Raw genomic sequence first — 23,922 nt, 5'->3', positions numbered from 1 at the left:
TGAGCTTCAAAAATAATTGTAAGCTATTTCTGGCCTTGAAACCTCATTCTTCTGGTAATTCAGTTCAACAGGTTTTGATTATTATTTCTTTTTTGCGCGGCGACCCTCAGGACTGGGCATTTTCTCTTGCGCCAGGAGACCCTGCATTGAGTGGTGTCGATGCGTTTTTCCTGGCGCTCGGATTGCTGTACGATGAGCCTAATTCAGTGGATCAGGCTGAGAAAAATTTGCTGGCTTTGTGCCAGGGTCAGGATGATATAGAAGTATATTGTCAGAAATTTAGGAAGTGGTCAGTACTCTCTCTGTGGAATGAATCTGCGCTGGCAGCTTTGTTCAGAAAGGGTCTCTCTGAGGCTCTTAAGGATGTCATGGTGGGTTTTCCTATGACTGCTGGTTTGAATGAGTCTATGTCTTTGGCCATTCAGATCGGTCGTCGCTTGCGCGAGCGTAAATCTGTGCACCATCTGGCGGTATTGTCTGAGATTAAACCTGAGCCTATGCAGTGCGATAGGACTATGACCAGAGTTGAACGGCAAGAACACAGACGTCTGAATGGGCTGTGTTTCTACTGTGGTGATTCCACTCATGCTATTTCTGATTGTCCTAAGCGCACTAAGCGGTTCGATAGGTCTGCCGTCATTGGTACTGTATAGTCCAAATTCCTTCTGTCCATTACCTTGATATGCTCTTTGTCATCGTATTCTGTCATGGCGTTTGTGGATTCAGGCGCTGCCCTGAATCTGATGGATTTGGATTATGCTAAACGTTGTGGGTTTTTCTTGGAGCCTTTGCGGTGTCCTATTCCGTTGAGAGGAATTGATGCTACACCTTTGGCCAAGAATAAACCTCAGTACTGGGCCCAGCTGACCATGTGCATGGCTCCTGCACATCAGGAAGTTATTCGCTTTCTGGTGCTTCATAATCTGCATGATGTGGTCGTGTTGGGGTTGCCATGGCTACAAACCCATAATCCAGTATTGGATTGGAACTCTATGTCGGTATCCAGCTGGGGTTGTCAGGGGGTACATGGTGATGTTCCATTTTTGTCTATTTCGTCATCCACTCCTTCTGAGGTCCCAGAGTTCTTGTCTGATTATCAGGATGTATTTGAAGAGCCCAAGTCCGATGCCCTACCTCCGCATAGGAATTGTGATTGTGCTATCGATTTGATTCCTGGTAGTAAATTCCCTAAAGGTCGTTTATTTAATTTATCCGTGCCTGAACACACCGCTATGCGCAGTTATGTGAAGGAATCCCTGGAGAAGGGACATATTCGCCCATCGTCATCACCTCTGGGAGCAGGGTTCTTTTTTGTAGCCAAGAAGGATGGTTCGCTGAGACCGTGTATTGATTACCGCCTTCTTAATAAGATCACTGTTAAGTTTCAGTATCCCTTGCCATTGTTATCTGACTTGTTTGCTCGGATTAAGGGGGCTAGTTGGTTCACTAAGATAGATCTTCGTGGTGCGTATAATCTGGTGAGAATCAGGCAAGGAGATGAATGGAAAACGGCATTTAATACGCCCGAGGGTCATTTTGAGTATCTAGTGATGCCGTTCGGACTTGCCAATGCTCCATCTGTTTTTCAGTGTTTTATGCATGACATCTTCCGTGAGTATCTGGATAAATTCCTGAATGTTTACTTGGATGACATTTTGATCTTCTCAGATGATTGGGAGTCTCATGTGAAGCAGGTCAGAATGGTTTTCCAGGTCCTTCGTGCTAATTCTTTGTTTGTGAAGGGATCAAAGTGTCTCTTCGGTGTGCAGAAAGTTTCATTTTTGGGGTTCATCTTTTCCCCTTCTACTATCGAGATGGATCCGGTTAAGGTCCAAGCCATCCAGGATTGGACTCAGCCGACATCTCTGAAAAGTCTACAAAAGTTCCTGGGCTTTGCTAATTTTTATCGTCGCTTCATCTGTAATTTTTCTAGCATTGCCAAACCATTGACCGATTTGACCAAGAAGGGTGCTGATTTGGTTAATTGGTCTTCTGCTGCCGTGGAAGCTTTTCAGGAGTTGAAGCGTCGTTTTTGTTCTGCCCCTGTGTTGTGTCAACCAGATGTTTCTCTTCCGTTCCAGGTCGAGGTTGATGCTTCTGAGATTGGAGCAGGGGCGGTTTTGTCACAGAGAGGTTCTGGTTGCTCAGTGTTGAAACCATGTGCTTTCTTTTCCAGGAAGTTTTCGGCTGCTGAGCGTAATTATGATGTGGGCAACCGAGAGTTGCTGGCCATGAAGTGGGCATTCGAGGAGTGGCGTCATTGGCTTGAAGGAGCTAAGCATCGTGTGGTGGTATTGACTGATCATAAGAATCTTACTTATCTCGAGTCTGCCAAGCGCTTGAATCCTAGACAGGCACGTTGGTCGTTATTTTTTGCTCGCTTCGATTTTGTGATTTCGTACCTTCCGGGCTCTAAAAATGTGAAGGTGGATGCTCTGTCTAGGAGTTTTGTGCCCGACTCTCCGGGTTTATCTGAGCCGGTGAGTATCCTCAAGGAAGGAGTCATTGTGTCTGCCATCTCCCATGATTTGCGGCGAGTGTTGCAAAAATTTCAGGCTAATAAACCTGATCGTTGTCCGGCCGAGAAACTGTTCGTCCCTGATAGGTGGACTAGTAAAGTTATCTCTGAACTTCATTGTTCGGTGTTGGCTGGTCATCCAGGAATCTTTGGTACCAGAGAGTTAGTGGCTAGATCCTTCTGGTGGCCATCTCTGTCACGGGATGTACGTACTTTTGTGCAGTCCTGTGGGATTTGTGCTAGGGCTAAGCCCTGCTGTTCACGTGCCAGTGGGTTGCTTTTGCCCTTGCCGGTCCCGAAGAGGCCTTGGACACATATTTCGATGGATTTCATTTCTGACCTTCCCGTTTCTCAAAAGATGTCAGTCATTTGGGTGGTCTGTGATCGCTTTTCTAAAATGGTCCATCTGGTGCCCTTGGTTAAATTGCCTTCCTCCTCTGATTTGGTGCCTTTGTTCTTCCAGCATGTGGTTCGTTTGCATGGCATTCCTGAGAATATTGTTTCTGACAGAGGTTCACAGTTTGTTTCAAGGTTCTGGCGAGCCTTTTGTGGTAGGATGGGCATTGACCTATCTTTTTCCTCGGCTTTCCATCCTTTAGACTAATGGCCAGACCGAACGAACCAATCAGACCTTGGAAACATATCTGAGATGTTTTGTTTCTGCAGACCAGGATGATTGGGTGTCCTTTTTGCCGTTGGCTGAGTTCGCCCTTAATAATCGGGCCAGCTCGGCTACCTTGGTCTCTCCATTTTTCTGCAATTCTGGGTTCCATCCTCGTTTCTCTTCAGGACAGGTTGAGTCTTCGGACTGTCCTGGTGTGGATTCTGTGGTGGACAGGTTGCAGCAGATCTGGACTCAGGTAGTGGACAATTTGACCTTGTCCCAGGAGAAGGCTCAACTTTTCGCTAATCGCAGACGCCGTGTGGGTCCCCGACTTCATGTTGGGGATCTGGTTTGGTTATCTTCTCGTCATATTCCTATGAAGGTTTCCTCTCCTAAATTTAAACCTCGTTTTATTGGTCCGTATAGGATTTCTGAGATTCTCAATCCTGTGTCCTTTCGTCTGACCCTCCCGGACTCCTTTTCCATACATAATGTATTCCATAGGTCGTTGTTGCGGAGATACGTGGCACCTATGGTTCCATCTGTTGAGCCTCCTGCCCCTGTTTTGGTGGAGGGGGAATTGGAGTATATTGTGGAGAAAATTTTGGATTCTCGTGTCTCTAGACGGAAACTCCAGTATCTGGTTAAATGAAAGGGTTATGCTCAGGAAGATAATTCCTGGGTTTTTGCCTCTGATGTCCATGCTCCAGATCTTGTTCGTGCCTTTCATGTGGCTCATCCTGGTCGGCCTGGGGGCTCTGGTGAGGGTTCGGTGACCCCTCCTCAAGGTTGGGGGGTACTGTTGTGAATTCTGTGGCTGAATTCACTCCTGTGGTCACAAGTGGTACTGCAGCTTCTGGGCTTCCTCCCTCAACCGTCCCAACACCTTGAAAGACCTAAGGAACAATATTGAAGCTGAAATTGGCAGAATACCAGTGGACATGCTTGTTAGAGTTCATGAAAACTTCAGAAAACGTATGCAGCAGTGTGTGGATAGGGAAGGTCGACATTTGCCAGATACACTATTTAAAACCATGTAATTTAAAAATTCCATTACTGTTCAGTATAATTAAAATATAAAATAAATTTTTCTAATGATCATAATTTTTTTATTTCATTCCCAAATCAGCAAATTACCGCGCTCCACCCTGTATATATATATATATAGACAGTATATATGTTTTTACGATTATTTGAGCCCATGGATCCAATGTATGTCCGTATGTCGGTTTTGCAAGCCGGCGAGAAAAAAGCGCAGTACGGATGCCATACGGATTACTTACGGAGGATGCCATGCGCAAAATACGGTGACACACCCTGCCTATGGATGACATACGGATCACTATTTTGGGGACTTTTCTGTATATTACGGCTGTAAAAAACGGACCGTATTTTTATACGCTGAGTGTGAGGCCGGCTGATGGGCGCTGTTTTCTGTTCTTTCATGCACCCCTTCCTTTCCCGCTGGCCGCAATATTGTCTTGAATTTGATTAGGTTTCCTCCGTAATACACGCGTGCGCAATGCGATCTCGCCTTGCGCACGCGCAGTATGCTTTGCCCAACTGCGGGCAAAGCCGAAAAGCATTAGTGTGCATGCACCGGCGCACTATGTCCTGGAAGTATTTCGCTGTGTTCCGGGACATAGTGCGCCGGCGCATGCGCACTAATGCTTTTCGGCTTTGCCCGCAGTTGAGCAAAGCATACTGCGTGTGTGCAAGGTGAGATTGCATTGCGCACGCGTGTATTACGGAGGAAACCTAATCAAATTCAAGACGATATTGTGGCCAGCAGGAAAGGAAGGGGTGCATGAAAGAACAGAAAACAGCGCCCATCGGACCATTAACAGAGCCCGCCAAATTCAGGTGACAGTTTCCCTTTAAACATTACAAGAATTCCTGTGAACCACCTGAAGGGTTAATAAATATCTTGAATGTGGTTTTGAGCACCTTGAGGGGTGCAGTTTTTAGAATTGTGTCACACTTGGTTATTTTCTATCATATAGACCCCTCAAAATGACTTCAAATGAGATGTGGTCCCTAAAAAAATGGTGTTGTAAAAATGAGAAATCGCTGGTCAACTTTTAACCCTTTTACCTTCCTAACAAAAAAAATGTGGGTTCTAAAATTATGCTGATGTAAAGTAGACATGTGGGAAATGTTACTTATTAAGTATTTTGTGTGAAATATCTCTGTGATTTAAGGGCATGAAAATTCAAAGTTGGAAAATTGTGAAATTTTTGCCAAATTTCCATTTTTTCACAGATAAACGCAGGTAATATCAAAGAAATTTTGCCACTAACATGAAGTACAATATGTCACAAAAAAACTTTGGCAGAATCATCGGGATCCGTTGAAGCGTTCCAGATTTATAACCTCATAAAGGGACAGTGGTCAGAATTGTAAAATTGGCCCGGTCATTAACGTGCAAACAACCCTTGGGGGTAAAGGGGTTTTGCGATCTGAATTTTGCATGCAATATCAGCATGCTGCATTTTTTTCACATCTGACCGTGATGCGAACAGACCGGAAAAAAAAAATATGCCAATGAGAACACAAGTGTAGAATTACATTCGTCCGAATGCATCTGATTTTTTATCGGATTGCATTTGTTTGATTTAAGTGCAAGTGTCAGCGAGCCCTTAGGTGTGCTTCACAGTGACATACACTTAGGCCAGTCATGTGTAGACATTGCAGATATGGCTCCGTGTGCGGCTACGTGTGCGGCTTCGTGTGTGGCTGCGTGTGCGGCTCCGTGTGAGGCTGCATGTGCGGCTCCGTGTGAGGCTGCATGTGCGGCTCCGTGTGAGGCTGCGTGTGCGGCTCCGTGTGAGGCTGCGTGTGCGGCTCCGTGTGAGGCTGCGTGTGCGGCTCCATGTGAGGCTGCGTGTGCGGCTCCGTGTGAGGCTGCGTGTGCGGCTCCGTGTGAGGCTGCGTGTGCGGCTCCATGTGAGGCCGGCGTAACACACAGCGTATGAAAATACGGTCCGTATATTACGGCCGTAATACGCTGAAAAGTCCCGAAAATAGTGGTCCGTAGCTCCTCCGTAGGCAGGGTGTGTCAGCGTTTTTTGCGCGTGGCATCCTCCGTATGTAATCCGTATGGCATCCGTACTGCGTGTTTTTATCGCAGGCTTGCAAAACCGACATACGGCTATACAAGGGATCCATGTTTTAAAAAAAAAAAATATATATACTGTCTATATATATATATATATATATATATATATATATATATGTCAGTAGACACATATATGTATATATATTAATATTTCATCCAGCGCTAGATAGCTTTAAAGCCTGTAATTCAATTGCCGGCTTTTGCTATCTCCTTCCTAAACCCGACATGATATGAGACATGATTACATACAGTAAACCATCTCATATCACCATTTTTTTTTGCATATTCCACACTACTAATGTTAGTAGTGTGTCTATGCAAAATTTGGCCGTTCTAGCTATTAAATTAAAGGGTTAAATGGCGGAAAAAATTGGCGTGGGCTCCCGCACAATTTTCTCCGCCAGAGTAGTAAAGCCAGTGACTGAGGGCAGATATTAATAGCCTGGAGAGGGTCCACGGTTATTGCCCCCCCCCCCGGCTAAAAACACCTGCCCCCAGCCACCCCAGAAAAGGCACATCTGGAAGATGCGCCTATTCTGGCACTTGGCCACTCTCTTCCCATTCCCGTGTAGCGGTGGGATATGGGGTAATGAAGGGTTAATGCCACCTTGCTATTGTAAGGTGACATTAAGCCAGATTAATAATGGAGAGGCGTCAATTATGACACCTATCCATTATTAATCCAATACTAGTAAAGGGTTAAAAAATACACACATTATTAAAAATTATTTTAATGAAATAAAAACAAAGGTTGATGTATTATTTAACGCCCAATCCAATCACTGAAGACCCTCGATCTGTAAAAAAAACCCATAATAAACCAACAATATCCTTACCTTCCGCAGATCTGTAAAGTCCAACGATGTAAATCCATCTGAAGTGGTTAAAATATTTTGCAGGCAGGAGTTCTGCTAATGCAGCGCTACTCCGGCCTGCAAAATCCCAGCGAATGAGGGTAAGTAGGTCAATGACCTATATTTAGCTTCATTTGCGGTGAGGCGCCCTCTGCTGGCTGTTCCTAGATCGTGGGAACTTTCCTAGAAAGCTCCCTGGCTCGAGATCATAAGAGGGCGCCCTCTGCTGGTTGTCCTCATATGAACTCGAGCCAGGGAGCTTTCTAGGAAAGTTCCCACGATCTAGGGACAACCAGCAGAGGGCGCCTCACCGCAAATGAAGCTAAATATAGGTCATTGACCTACTTTACCTTCATTTGCTGGGATTTTGCAGGCTGGAGTAGCGCTGCATTAGCAGAACTCCTGCCTGCAAAATATTTTAACCCATTCAGATGGATTTACATCGTTGGACTTTACAGATCTGCGGAAGGTAAGGATATTGTTGGTTTATTATGTTTTTTTTTTACAGAACGAGGGTCTTCAGTGATTGAATTGGGCGTTAAATAAAATAATACATCAACCTTTGTTTTTATTTCATTAAATAATTTTTAATAATGTGTTTGTGTATTTTTTTAACCCTTTACTAGTATTGGATTAATAATGGATAGGTGTCATAATTGACGCCTCTCCATTATTAATTTGGCTTAATGTCACCTTACAATAGCAAGGTGGCATTAACCCTTCATTACCCCATATCCACCGCTACACGGGAATGGGAAGAGAGTGGCCAAGTGCCAGAATAGGCGCATCTTCCAGATGTGCCTTTTCTGGGGTGGCTGAGGGCAGGTGTTTTTAGCCGGGGGGGGGGGAGGGGGGAGCAATAACCGTGGACCCTCTCCAGGCTATTAATATCTGCCCTCAGTCACTGGCTTTACTACTCTGGCGGAGAAAATTGTGCGGGAGCCCACGCCAATTTTTTCCGCCATTTAACCCCTTAATTTACTAGCTAGAACGGCCAAATTTTGCATAGACACAATACTAACATTAGTAGTGTGGAATATGCAAAAAAATGGTGATATGAGATGATTTACTATATGTAAACCATGTCTCATATCATGTCGTGTTTAGGAAGGAGAAAGCAAAAGCCGGTAATTGAATTACCGGCTTTAAAGCTATCTTGCGCTGTCTGAAATATTAATATATATATATATATGTGTGTATCACTGACATATATATATATATATATATATATACCTATTCTATGTGTACACATTTATTCTACCTATTCTACTGGAAGCTGTCAGTGTGATTTTACTGTACACCGCACTGAATTGCCGGCTTTTCTCGCTAACACCGCTGCGTATTTCTCGCAAGTCACACTGCTGGTCCGTGTGTGATCCGTATTTTTGGGGCTTCCATAGACTTTCATTGACGTTTTATTTGCGCAATACGGTGACAAACGCAGCATGCTGCGATTTTCTACGGCCGTAGAAAGCCGTATAATACTGATCAGTTTAATATGGCAGATAGGAGCAGGGGCATAGAGAATAATTGTGCCGTATTTTTTGCGAGTTTTACGGACGTAGTTTCTGCGCTCTTACGTCCGTAAAACTCGCAAGTGTGACGCCGGCCTGAGGCTGCGTGTGCGGCTCCGTGTGAGGCTGCGTGTGCGGCTGCGTGTGCAGCTCCATGACCCCACATAACAGACTAGCGCAGGAGCTGCCTGCTATGGACATGCACTACAGAAGTTATTATTGCATCAGATTAGGGGACACATAAGCTGCACTGGGTCCCTAAGCAGTGGACCAACTTTGGCCACAGCCATGAAAACGTGTAGCTCCCGTCCCCCTCATCCAGCTGAGCTGGTATTTGTGCACAAGGCCCTAGTTGTCTCTGAGCTCAGGCCTGCTGTAGCACCCTAGGGTGATGTGCATAGCAGGGTGCAGACAGATGTGACTCAGGCCACATCCTGACATCAGCAGCACAAACCTGTCCAGACACTACCTGCCTCACACCATGCTTTCACTTTCTATGCCGATCAGTGACTACTTTTTAGAACAGGTTCGGTTTCCAGTAGAGATACCCCTCCCTGCATCTGTACAGCTGTCGCTGGCCTGAACTAGTTAACTGTGGCCCAGCCCTTCTCATCCTGCAGGAAGGAGTCACCAGTAGCACCAGCAGCAGCAGGCGCAGTGTGAGCGGGGTCAGGACTCCTCAGGGTGAGTGCCAGGGTGCTCTATAGACGAACATGTAGGGTCTGCTGCCTGGACATGAGCTGCTGTGCCCCCGCCATCTGTAGGCTTGCCCCCTCCTCAGTTTGGGCACAGGGGGTCTGGCACACATTCCTGTGCAGAGAGTACACAGGCCACTTCCTCTTAAAAGTTTGCAGAGAGACTGTCAGATGTTTTGTTGTTTTAAGGTCTGGTAAGAAAATCCATGCAGGTGTAGGGATCCGAATACCTCACACTTAGGTGGTCTCTGGGTACTGCAGACCCACTGCTATTAGGAGCTGATCTATAGTACTGGGGTGGGCTCACTAAATGGTGTCACTCAGAGGAGGCGCTGATTACACCTGGCGGCTGACATGAGTGATGGAAACATCAGGTGTTAGACCACAACTGATAGCTCATCAATATCATAGTAATAGAAAACCCCTTTAAGAAAACTAATTTAATAGGGTTGTACAATACAATATTATTCTTTTAGGCATGAGTGCTATTATAGCAAAAGCGGAAGCATATTCACCTTCCAACAGACCTGTAGATCTAGTGTAGGCCACTCCGGATGTGATGTCTGTGCCTTTCGAAAATCACAGGATCGCTGAAGTTTGCGATTGACTGCAGCGGTCAGGTGACAAGAAGAGCATGTCGCCAGAAGCACTTTTCTAGTTACCTGACTGCTTCAGCCAATCACAGGCTTCAGTGTTCCTGTGGCTTCTCAACAGAGAAGACACTGATTCTGGAGCTGGCACAGATGTCCATGCACTGGATCCACCGGGGGAGCTTGAAGGTGATTGTTTTTTTTTTCTTCTAAAATCATAAGTGTCTAAAAAACAAAACAAAAGTGTGTTGTAGTTTTTTTTCCCCTCACGGACAACCCTCTTAAAGGGAACCTGTCACCCCCAAAATGGAAGATGAGCTAAGCGCACCAGCATCAGGGGCCTATCTACAGCATTCTGTAATGCTGTGTATTAGCCCCCGATGTATCCTGAAAGATGATACTCACCTGGGCGGGCAGGCGGTCCGATCTGATGGGCGTCGCGGTCCGGTCCAGGGCCTCCCATCTTCTTACGATGACATCCTCTTCTTGTCTTCATGCCGCGGCTCTGGCGCAAGCGTATTTTGTCTGCCCTTTTGAGGGCAGAGCAAAGTACTGCAGTGTGCAGGCCCTGGGCCTCTCTGACCTTTCCCGGTGCCTGCGCACTACAGTACTTTGCTCTGCCCTCAAAAGGGCAGACAAAATACGCCTGCGCCGGAGCCGCGGCGTGAAGACAAGAGGACGTCATCATAAGAAGATGGGAGGCCCCGGACCAGGAGCGCCCCGGGTGAGTATAATCTAACCTCTTTTTCTCATCTTTCAGGATAAATCGGGGGCTTATCTACAGCATTCCAGAATGCTGTAGATAAGGCCCTGATGCCGGTGGGCTTTTTAGCTCTCCTTCGATTTTGGGGGTGACAGGTTCCCTTGTATTAGTTTGTGTATGTGAACCCTGATCATCCTAACTGACACCCTAGGGAGTTGCTTGTATTTTTGCATTAGGAGCTATGCAATGTTACTATATGGATCTACATGTCTGTAAATTTTATGGTGATGCCAAACTTGTATAAGGTTTTATTTTCATTAAGGGTATGTGCACACGTTGAAGATTTCCTGCAGATCTGCAGCTTTTTTTTCCGCACAGAAACGCTGCAGATCTGCAAGTGATTTACAGTACAATGTAAATCAATAGGAAAAAAAAAATGCTGTGCTAATGGTGCGGAAAAATCTGCACTGAAAACGCAGCAGATAAAAAAAGGACTGCACCAAAAACGCAGCAGATTCAAAAAAGAACCATGTCAATGTGCAGATCTGCTGCGTTTCTGCACCTCTTCCATAATAGAAATCTGCATGGGGAAAAAAAGGAAGAAATCAGCACAAAAATCTGCAACGTGTGCACATGCCAAAAAAAAGGCGCAGATTCGGACCTGCGTTTTCTGCCAAGGAATGCAGAATCTGCACAGAAAATTCCAGAGTCAAATCTGCAACTTGTGCATATAGCCTTAATCATCAAAAAAGTGTGGCAATTTGTAAAACAATCAAATTTTGTTTAATTTTTTTTTCCTATCAGTGTTTTATAAGATAAAACTTTTGTTATCCACTGATGGAGCTGTGTGAAAACCTGTGTTCTTTGTACCGTTTGAGCCACATGCATGTGTTGCGTTTTTGGTGAGTGTTCCATTCCTGAGGTTAAAAAATCAGGGGAAAAGTATAATAGTAACGTGCAACACTTCTAGATTTTTTTATTTTTTACCGATTCCTGGTCTTGGTTTACAAATACTAAGGCTAGGTTGACATTACGTTATGTGAACCCGTTTAACGGACTACGTTACACCGCGGCATAACGCGGTGTAACGTAGTCCGTTAACGCTGCCATTGCTAGTAATGGCGAACGCATCGCTAGCGCACGCCCATATTGGCGATGTGCCGTCATTTGAGTGACAGTCCGTTCCTCGCTAGCGCAGATCGGGATCTGCAAATGCGATCCCTTTTGGGACATTGCGTTAGCGCAGTCCGTAGAGCTATGCACTAAACGGACTGCCCTACCGCAATGTGAACCTAGCCTTAGACAAAAAACTAAGCAGATGAACTGGAATGTAAGTTGGTGTCCATGCATTTGACACATGGTAAGGTTTTAATACTAGAGGTTAGGACTGTCCCGAACAGGGTCGCCTTGACGTCGTGGGATGGCTTTTTCATTTTTTTAATCAAAATTGTTAACTTATCCCACAAAAATTAAGTTCTCACATGCCTCTGTTGACAGAAATATAGAAAACTTATATCTCTCAAAATATGGCAATGCAAAAACTTTCTTTTTCTTCAAAAAGTCTTTGTATATAAATCTGATATCGTTGTAATCACACCGACCCAAGGAATAAAGTTGTCTAGTTGCTTATACCACATAAGGAACAGCATAAAAAAATAAACAAAAACAATTCTTCTCCTGCTGCTGATTTGTTCAATTTGCCTATCAAAGATCGAAATGAGGCTCGGCTCATATTTATCCTGCGCTGTGTAAATCTCTGAAATACACAATTCAGATAGAACCCTCTGCGGAAGATTCCCCATAATAATGGAGAAATTGGGACTATGATCTGGCAGTGTCTGTCTTTGTAGGCGTGCATAAAAGTACAGTTTTGTGCACCACTGAAAAGGACAACACTGAACAGAGGCCAGATAGCGTTACGAGTAACTCAACTGCCACGTGACATGGAAACCCAAATGTAAGTGCTCAGTGTAGCGTGCAGGATGAATGTGATCCCAAATATTATGTAAAATGTTCCCAATAAAAGCTTAAATTCAATACATAAAAAGAAAGTCCCCACTCAGATACGTTATGTTAATGGAAATGTAGGAGGCGTCCACGTTACTGGTTTGGCGCTTCCAAATACCCCCTCCCCCCTTCTGAGCCCTATAGTGTGCCTAAGGCTAGTTTCACACTAGCGTTCAAGCAGAGCTGCGGACTTCCTCCGTGAAGCCCCGCCCACTGCCACGCCTCTTCCTTCAGCTCCACCTACAGCTGCATGTGTCTTGCGTACCCTATCTTTAACATTGGGGAAGCAGGCCATGCGGATGTATACGGATGCCTCCGCATGTGTCGATTTGACAGTGCGGCGACCGCACCAAATTACAACTCGTTGCGTTCAGGCGCATGTCGCCACACCGTCAAAACGACGCATGCGAACGCATCCGCATACATCTGCATGGCCTGCATACCCAATGTTAAAGATAGGGTACGCAGGATGCATGCAGCTGTATGCGGAGCTGAATGAAGAGGCGCGGCAGTTGGCGGGGCTTCACGGAGGAAGTCCGCATCCCTCCGCAGCCCTGCTGAACGCTAGTGTGAAACCAGCCTCAATCACATTTAGCGTCCATATGTTTGCTATTTCTTTAACGATGAAAGCATGTCTAATTTACAGGTGTGTGTCTCAAAAAGCAAAAGCTGGGCATAATATAGTGGGCACTAGAATGTACGGTCACTACAGTGGAAGATTTGCAACTTTCACTCAGCAACATTCATTACTGCTTTTTTTTCTGGAAAGCACTCATGGAGACAAAATTGTCACTGCAACTGTAGAAAAATTCCAAGAGGGGTGTAGTTTCCAAATAAGGGTCACTTGAGGGGGGATTCTGCTATTCTGGCACTTAAAGGGAAGGTACCGCATTTAAGTAGATGATTAATAAATCAATGTAGCTATACCATGAGTCCACATTAGTTTTGCCTTGTACCTTCTGTCATGCCACGTTTACCCTTTATTACCACCTTGGTAGCCATTCATACAAACTGCACTGAGCATTCAGATATTGATCTATATACTTTGTGATATGGTACCTTTGGTGTTATTATATTGAAATGTACATATGCACTTGCACTTTTTGGAGTTAACTATATGTTTACAGTTCCTCTTGTTACTGTGGGACATTACCTGGTGGGCATGAGGTTGCTGCTGTTTGGAGAATGATTGTCATTCACGCTATCCCTTTTTATACATCTCTTGTGATTTTATTTGATTCAATAAAATAATTAGTTTTACACTAGTTCTTGTAGTGCTTTTCTCTTGTAGGATTTTTGTAGCATAACATGCTGTTATAACCAAGTTTTGAATGCATTTGAAACATATTTTGTGTGTTATACAGTAGGAGTGTAAGTCTACGTTCACATTAGCGTCGCGTCACCGTTGCGTCGGCGACGCAGCGGCGACGCACGGAAAAACGCGTGCGTCGTTTTTGACGAAAATCGGACGCACAGAAAATGCTACATGTAGCGTTTTCTTGCGTCCGACGCTAGCGTCGGAAACGACGCACGTGGCGAAAAACGCCACCAAAACAACGCACGCGTCCCCTAGGTTAAACATAGGGGCGCGTCGCCGCTGCGTCGCCGCTGCGTCGCCGACGCAACAGCGACGCACATTAGCGTAACGCTAATGTGAACGTAGCCTAAAGAAGGCACTGGGGGCTGACATCTTTTATTCAAAGAAGCAGCATGACACTATCAGTGTCATAATACGGCACTCCATGGTCATATGAGTTAACACACCGGACTCCGACCCTATCTATTGGAATAGAACTGTCACTGCTGTGAACTGGGCATGCCTCTCTTGGCTGCGCAATTCACAGTAGTGGGAGTGTTCTGCTGCCATTTTCACAGAGCCCTCAGATCTGCAAACAAGCAGTACTGCTTCCAGCAGAACTGATCCTAGATTGATGGCTGAGGGGAGTAGAGTAAGTCTCACTATAGCTGCTTGAGTCCTAAAACCGAAAATACTCCCCCTAGTGGTAAATATATATTTGTAAGAAAATATATAATACTAGATGGTGGCCCGATTCTAACGCATCGGGTATTCTAGAATATGTATGTAGTTTATTTATGAAGATTTCAGAATAATGCAATGAATACACAGGATTCGGCCGGCCGGGCGCGACCAATCAGCGAAGCATGGTTCAAATCCCGCGCCAATTCGCGGCTGGACTGCGTCTTTCGCTGATTGTTCGTGGCCGGCAGGTTGCGACTAATCAGTGAATCCAGGGCCAGCTCCAGGTTTTTGAGGGCCCCGGGCAAAGGAGTCTCACAGCCCACGCAGTATATAACACAGCCCACGCAGTATATAACACAGCCCACGCAGTATATAACACAGCCCACGCAGTATATAACACAGCCCACGCAGTATATAACACAGCCCACTCAGTATATAACACAGCACACGCAGTATATAACACAGCACACGCAGTATATAACACAGCCCACGCAGTATATAGCAGTGTGGGCACCATATCCCTGTTTAAAAAAACAAAATAAAAAATAGTTATATACTCACCTTCCGGTGGCCCCCGGATCCAGCCCAGGCCTTTAGCGATGCTCCTCGCGACGCTCCGTTCCCAGTAATGCCTTGCGGCAATAACCCGTGATCATGTAGCGGTCTCGCTATAGAGTTTCATAAGGAGATGGCATAAAAGCCAGTAATTGAATTACCGGCTTTTATGCTATTTAGCGCTGTATGAAATATATATAATGATAATGTATGAAATGTAATATGATTGTGTAGCTTTCCTGTTAGCACCCATGCTGTGGGCTTAACCCCCCCCCCCCCCCTTCTCTGTGATTCTGCTTGTTGAAATGTAGAAGAGGTTTTATTGCTCTAGCTGTAAATTCCAGGGTCTGGGCAACTTACTCATCCCTCATGGCCTCCCCACAAGAATTTATATTGCGTTGGTGTAGGCCCAAATCTCCGTCCAGCTGAAACTGGTCTAATCTCTCTCAAGACATGCGGTTCTTTGTTCTGTTATAGTAAGATGCTGGGGCACCGATTTGGGCTAGGAAAATAATAAGTACATATTGCTAACTTCCATCGGTAGATCTGCCAAACACTGTAAGCTCATATACAACATCTTGTATGTTGTTGTATGTGGAATTTCCTGAAGAAGAGGTCGAACTGACCTTGAAACGCGTTGAATAAACCACCTTTTAAATTTATTATCCTTAGAACTTCATTATTAAGGCAGCGCGGATTTAACCCACATCTCCTGCACAGTTTATATTGTCATACGGCCGTTGATCGGGTTGTGAATCTGCAGCAGCCGAAATCGCTACATGCTTTTCATTCAACAAAATCAGGTGAGCAATTCTAAGAAAGCTCTCTTGGTTATCTAGAGGATAAGACCCTATTTTGCGCTTTGTGTCTCCATCATTTTTTTTCCTATAGCAAACACTGTAAGGCCGGCCTCACACTCAGCGTATAAAAATACGGTCCGTAAATTACGGCCCGTAATATCTTCGGGTGCAAGGCCCCAGGCAACCAGTCCAACGATTGCACCAAATTCACAAAGAAAAAAAGAGGCAGCACTCCATAATAAAGTGAAAAAAAGTGGAAGGTTTTAATCGACCCACATAGCCGGGCTATGTGGGTCGATTAAAACCTTCCACTTTTTTTCACTTTATTATGGAGTGCTGCCTCTTTTTTTCTTTGTATATATATATATATATATATATAATACAATATATAATATAATTTATTGAGACAGGTTTTTTGGGTTATCAGGAGTTGTATGCCAAAATCATCAGTATTAAAACAATAAAAGACGTGACAAATTTCAGTTGGTGGATAATGAATCTATAATATATGAAAGTTTAATTGTAATCATTACATTATGGTAAATAATGAAATTTAACACTATATGCAAATTTTTTGAGAAGGACCTGTATATATATATATATATATATATATATGTATGTATGTATATATATATATATATATATATATATATATATATGTATGTATATATATATATATATATATATATATATATATATATATATATATATGTATGTATATATATATATATATATATATATATATATATATGTATATATATACAGTGGGGCAAAAAAGTATTCAGGCTACGTTCACATTTGTGTTGTGCGTCGGCGACGCAACGCACAACGCAAATAAAAAAGCACCAAAACGCACGCAAAAACGCTGCGTTTTGCGACGCATGCGTCGTTTTTTGCCGAAATTTGTACGCAAGAAAAATGCAACTTGTTGCGTTTTCTGCGCCCAACGCTTGCGGCAAAAAAACCGCATGCGTCGCACAACGCAGCACAACGCATGTCCATGCGTCCCCCATGTTAAATATAGGGGTGCATGACGCACAAGCGTCGCCGCTGCGTCGCCCGACGCAAACACGCAAAACGCTAATGTGAACGTAGCCTTAGTCAGTCAGCAATAGTGCAAGTTCCACCACTTAAAAAGATGAGAGGCGTCTGTAATTTACATCATAGGTAGACCTCAACTATGGGAGACAAACTGAGAAAAAAAAATCCAGAAAATCACATTGTCTGTTTTTTTTACATAGTTATTACATAGTTATTAAGGTTGAAGGAAGACTATATGTCCATCTAGTTCAACCCTTAGCCTAACCTAACATGCCCTAACATGTTGATCCAGAGGAAGGCAAAAAAAACCCATGTGGCAAAGAGTAAGCTCCACATTGGGGAAAAAAATTCCTTCCCGACTCCACATACGGCAATCAGACTAGTTCCCTGGATCAACGCCCTATCAAGGAATCTAGTGTATATACCCTGTAACATTATACTTTTCCAGAAAGGTATCCAGTCCCCTCTTAAATTTAAGTAATGAATCACTCATTACAACATCATACGGCAGAGAGTTCCATAGTCTCACTGCTCTTACAGTAAAGAATCCGCGTCTGTTATGCTTAAACCTTTTTTCCTCCAACCGCAGAGGATGCCCCCTTGTCCCTGTTTCAGGTCTATGATTAAAAAGATCATCAGAAAGGTCTTTGTACTGTCCCCTCATATATTTATACATTAAAATAAGATCACCCCTCAGTCTTCGTTTTTCCAAACTAAATAGCCCCAAGTGTAATAACCTATCTTGGTATTGCAGACCCCCCAGTCCTCTAATAACCTTGGTCGCTCTTCTCTGCACCCGCTCCAGTTCAGCTATGTCTTTCTTAAACACCGGAGACCAGAACTGTGCACAGTATTCTAAGTGTGGTCAAACTAGTGACTTGTATAGAGGTAAAATTATGTTCTCCTCATGAGCATCTATGCCTCTTTTAATGCATCCCATTATTTTATTTGCCTTTGTAGCAGCTGCCTGACACTGGCCACTGAATTTAAGTTTGTCATCCACCCATACACCCAGGTCTTTTTCATTGACGGTTTTGCCCAGAGTTTTAGAATTAAGCACATAATTATACATCTTATTACTTCTACCCAAGTGCATGACCTTACATTTATCCCCATTAAAGCTCATTTGCCATTTATCAGCCCAAGCTTCTAGTTTACATAAATCATCCTGTAATATAAAATTGTCTTCCTCTGTATTGATTACCCTGCAGAGTTTAGTGTCATCTGCAAATATTGAAATTCTACTCTGAATGCCCCCTACAAGGTCATTAATAAATATGTTAAAAAGAAGAGGGCCCAATACTGACCCCTGTGGTACCCCACTGCTAACCGCTACCCAGTCCGAGTGTGCTCCATTAATAACCACCCTTTGTTTCCTATCCCTGAGCCAGCTCTCAACCCACTTGCACATATTTTCCCCTATCCCCATTATTCTCATTTTATGTATCAACCTTTTGTGTGGCACCGTATCAAAAGCTTTTGAAAAGTCCATATACACTACATCCACTGGGTTCCCTTGGTCCAATCCGGAACTTACCTCTTCATAGAAACTGATCAAATTAGTCTGACATGAACGGTCCCTAGTAAACCCGTGCTGATACTGGGTCATGAGGTTATTCCTCTTCAGATACTCCAGTATAGCGTCCCTTAGAATGCCCTCCCGGATTTTACCCACAGTAGAGGTTAAGCTTACTGGCCTATAATTTCCGAGTTCGGTTTTTGTTCCCTTTTTGAATATTGACACCACATTTGCTATACGCCAGTCCTGCGGGAAATACCCTGTTATTATGGAGTCTTTAAAGATTAAAAATAATGGTCTATCAATGACTGTACTTAATTCCTGCAGTACTCGAGGGTGTATCCCATCCGGGCCCGGAGATTTGTCAATTTTAGTGATTTTTAGACGCCGCCGCACTTCCTGCTGGGTTAAGCAGGTGACATTTAATTGGGAATTTTTATCACTAGACATTTTGTCTGCCATGGGATTTTCTTGTGTAAATACTGATGAAAAAAAGTCATTTAGCATATTGGCTTTTTCCTCATCCTCATCCACCATCTCACCCAGACTATTTTTAAGGGGGCCAACACTATCATTTTTTAGTTTCTTACTATTTATGTAGTTAAAGAATATTTTAGGATTATTTTTACTCTCTCTGGCAATGAGTCTCTCTGTCTCAATCTTTGCTGCCTTGATTTGCTTTTTACAGAATTTATTTAATTTTCTGTATTTATTTAATGCCTCCTCACTACCTACTTCCTTTAATTCTCTAAATGCTTTCTTTTTGTCACTTATTGCGCCCCTTACAGCTCTATTTAGCCATATTGGTTTCCTCCTATTTCTAGTATGTTTATTCCCATACGGTATATACTGTGCACAGGTCCTATCCAGGATGCTAATAAACGTCTCCCATTTTCTTTGTGTATTTTTGTGTCTCAGGATATCGTTCCAGTTAATTGCACCAAGATCCTCTCTCATCCGTTGGAAATTTGCCCTCCTGAAGTTTAGTGTCCTTGTAACCCCTCTACTACACATCTTTTTAAAGGATACATGAAAACTTATTATTTTGTGATCGCTATTTCCCAAGTGACCCGCAACCCTTATATTTGATATGCGGTCTGGCCTGTTGGTTAATATTAGGTCTAGCAGTGCCCCCCTTCTTGTTGGGTCCTGAACCAGTTGTGAAAGGTAATTGTCTCTCATAATTGTCAAAAACCGATTACCTTTGCTGGAACTGCAGGTTTCTGTTCCCCAATCTATTTCAGGGTAGTTGAAGTCCCCCATAATAATGACTTCTCCTTGAGTCGCAGCTTCATCTATTTGCTTTACGAGGATATTCTCCATTGCTTCCATTATTTTTGGAGATTTATAACAAACCCCTATCAGTAATTTATTATTTTTTCCCCCTCCCCTTATCTCCACCCACAGGGATTCTACATTTTCATTATATTCACCTATATTATCGCGCAGGATGGGTTTTAAGGATGATTTTACATATAGACACACCCCTCCCCCTCGCTTATCTGTACGGTCATTTCTGAACAGGCTATAGCCCTGTAAGCTAACAGCCCAGTCATGGCTCTCATCCAGCCACGTTTCAGATATCCCCACCATGTCATAATTATGCTCCAACAACATTAGTTCTAATTCGTCCATTTTGTTGGCGAGGCTTCTGGCATTAGTATACATGCACTTTATGTTCCTCTCTGTACTTCTATTTCTTAAATTATTAACTGCTCTGACCCCACCCCCCATGCCACCGCCACCCCCAACTTCCTTATTTGTGCCCAGGTCTCTGTCTGCACTATCTTCCCCTCCTATAAAATGAATACCCTCCCCCCCAATTCCTAGTTTAAACACTCCTCCAACCTTCTAGCCATTCTCTCCCCCAGCACAGCTGCACCCTCCCCATTGAGGTGCAGCCCGTCCCTAGCGTAGAGCCTGTAGCCAACTGAGAAGTCGGCCCAGTTCTGTAGGAACCCAAACCCCTCTTTCCTACACCAATTCTTGAGCCACCTATTAACCTCCCTAATCTCCCGTTGCCTCTCTGGCGTGGCACGTGGTACCGGCAGTATTTCGGAAAATACCACGTTGGAGGTCCTTGCTTTCAGCTTGCAGCCTAATTCCCTGAAATCATCTTTAAGGACCTTCCACCTACCTCTAACTTTGTCATTAGTGCCAATGTGCACCATGACCGCTGGGTCCTCACCAGCCCCTCCCAATAATCTGTCCACCCGATCAGCGATGTGTCGGACTCGAGCGCCAGGTAGGCAGCACACCGTTCGACGATCCCTGTCTTTGTGACAGATTGCCCTATCTGTTCCCCTAATAATTGAGTCGCCCACTACCAGCACCTGTCTGGCCTGCCCTGCTCTCCTATTTCCCTCCTTACTGGAGCAGTCACTCCTCCGGCTTTCAGACACTCCTCCGGCTTTTAACATTTTATTTGCATATTATGGTGGAAAATAAGTATTTGGTCAGAAACAATCAAGATTTCTGGCTCTCACAGACCTGTAACTTCTTCTTTAAGGGTCTCCTCTTTCCTCCACTCATTACCTGTAGTAATGGCACCTGTTTAAACTTGTTATCAGTATAAAAAGATACCTGTGCACACCCTCAAACAGTCTGACTCCAAACTCCACTATGGTGAAGACCAAAGAGCTGTCAAAGGACACCAGAAACAAAATTGTAGCCCTGCACCAGGCTGGGAAGACTGAATCTGCAATAGCCAACCAGCTTGGAGTGAAGAAATCAACAGTGGGAGCAATAATTAGAAAATGGAAGACATACAAGACCACTGATAATCTCCCTCGATCTGGGGCTCCACGCAAAATCCCACCCCGTGGGGTCAGAATGATCACAAGAACGGTGAGCAAAAATCCCAGAACCACGCGGGGGGACCTAGTGAATGAACTGCAGAGAGCTGGGACCAATGTAACAAGGCCTACCATAAGTAACACACTACGCTACCATGGACTCAGATCCTGCAGTGCCAGATGTGTCCCACTGCTTAAGCCAGTACATGTCCGGGCCCGTCTGAAGTTTGCTAGAGAGCATTTGGATGATCCAGAGGAGTTTTGGGAGAATGTCCTATGGTCTGATGAAACCAAACTGGAACTGTTTGGTAGAAACACAACTTGTCGTGTTTGGAGGAAAAAGAATACTGAGTTGCATCCATCAAACACCATACCTACTGTAAAGCATGGTGGGGCTGTTTCTCTGCAAAGGGGCCAGGACGACTGATCCGGGTACATGAAAGAATGAATGGGGCCATGTATCGTGAGATTTTGAGTGCAAACCTCCTTCCATCAGCAAGGGCATTGAAGATGAAACGTGGCTGGGTCTTTCAACATGACAATGAGCTAAAGCACACCGCCAGGGCAACGAAGGAGTGGCTTCGTAAGAAGCATTTCAAGGTCCTGGAGTGGCCTAGCCAGTCTCCAGATCTCAACCCTATAGAAAACCTTTGGAGGGAGTTGAAAGTCCGTGTTGCCAAGCGAAAAGCCAAAAACATCACTGCTCTAGAGGAGATCTGCATGGAGGAATGGGCCAACATACCAACAACAGTGTGTGGCAACCTTGTGAAGACTTACAGAAAACGTTTGACCTCTGTCATTGCCAACAAAGGATATATTACAAAGTATTGAGATGAAATTTTGTTTCTGACCAAATACTTATTTTCCACCATAATATGCAAATAAAATGTTAAAAAACAGACAATGTGATTTTCTGGATTTTTTTTTCTCAGTTTGTCTCCCATAGTTGAGGTCTACCTATGATGTAAATTACAGACGCCTCTCATCTTTTTAATTGGTGGAACTTGCACTATTGCTGACTGACTAAATACTTTTTTGCCCCACTGTGTATATATATATATATATATATATATATATATATATATATATATATATAATTTCATCCGGCGCGAGATAGCTTTAAAGCCGGTAATTCAATTGCCGGCTTTTGCTATCTCCTTCCTAAACCCGACATGATATGAGACATGGTTTACATACCGTAAACCATCTCATATCACCACTTTTTTTGCATATTCCACACTACTAATGTTAGTAGTGTGTATGTGCAAAATTTGGCCGCTCTAGCTATTAAATTAAAGGGTTAAATGGCGGAAAAAATTGGCGTTGGCTCCTGTGCAATTTTCTCCGCCAGAGTAGTAAAGCCAGTGACTGAGGGCAGATATTATTAGCCTGGAGAGGGTCCATGGTTATTGCCCCCCCCCCTGGCTAAAAACATCTGCCCCCAGCCACCCCAGAAAAGGCACATCTGGAAGATGCGCCTATTCTGGCACTTGGCCACTCTTTTCCCATTCCCCTGTAGTGGTGGGATATGGGGTAATGAAGGGTTAATGTCACCTTGCTATTGTAAGGTGACATTAAGCCAGATTAATAATGGAGAGGCGTCAATTATGACACCTATCCATTATTAATCCTATTGTATTAAATGGTTAAAAACACACACACATTATTACAAAGTCTTTTAATGAAATAAAAACACAGGTTGTTGGAATATTTTATTATCCTGGTAATCCACCTGAAGACCCTCTCTCTGTGACAAAGGAAAAATAAAAAAACAACAATATCTCATACCTTCCGATGATCTGTCATGTCCCACGATGTAAATCCATCTGAAAGGGTTAAATTATTTTACAGACAGGAGCTCTGCTATAAGGCAGCTGTGCTCCTGCCTGTAAAACCCCAGCGAATTAATGGAAAGTAGGTCAATGACCTGTAGTTACCTTCATTCGCGGTGATGCGCCCTCTGCTGGTTGTCCTCATATGAACTCGAGCGTGGGAACTTTTCAGAATATTTTCCCAGCCTGGAGCAGAATTACTGCATTGCTATGAGCGCTGACCACAGGGTGGTGCTTACAGCAATTTGGCATCAACAACCATAGAGGTCTCCAGGAGACCTTTAGTTGTTATGCCAATGCACCGTTGACCCCCGATCACGTGTTAGGGGTCAGCGGTGCGTGCATTTCCGGCCGGATGGCTGGAAGCGCTTGTTAAATGCCGCTCTCAAAGCCGGGACAGCTGACATGTCCCGGCTTTGATGCGGGCTCACAGCCGGAGCCCGCATCAGAACAGGGGATCTGCCATCGAACGTACTATTCCATTCGATGGCAAAACGGGGTTAATGTTAAAATCTCTAGCTGTTGATTGTTGTGAGTTCGGCTTTCTAAAGCATTTGGCCATTGGATGCAAGCCCCCACAGAACGAACATTCATGGCAAAATCTACAATTATTAGTTCATTTACAAAATGATTCAATAAAAGCAAAGCAAAATCCTTTTAGAAAAATTAGTTGCAGGTTGCTTTGCCAATGAATGTATCTGCGGGAGAATTATATTAATCCACAAGCCTACATCCTTAACTCCCCAATTGATTTCTGGATGAACCGCCAATTTTTGCCTGAAAACCTCATCATAAT

General features: G+C 44.0%; 1 protein-coding gene across 1 annotated transcript in view; it reads left to right on the top strand.

The window, feature by feature from the left end:
- Positions 1 to 9,193: 9,193 nt before the first annotated feature.
- The window catches only part of LOC138671618 (uncharacterized), a 109,752-nt gene continuing 95,023 nt past the window's right edge, over positions 9,194 to 23,922 (top strand). Inside the window, exon 1 of the mRNA XM_069759795.1 lies at positions 9,194 to 9,292. The gene's annotated coding sequence lies outside the window, so the exon portion shown is untranslated. The remainder of the gene's footprint in view (positions 9,293 to 23,922) is intronic.

This window comes from Ranitomeya imitator, chromosome 3 (assembly GCF_032444005.1).
Source record: "Ranitomeya imitator isolate aRanImi1 chromosome 3, aRanImi1.pri, whole genome shotgun sequence".
NCBI lineage: Eukaryota > Metazoa > Chordata > Amphibia > Anura > Dendrobatidae > Ranitomeya > Ranitomeya imitator.
This window is presented reverse-complemented; position numbering and strand designations above follow the sequence as displayed.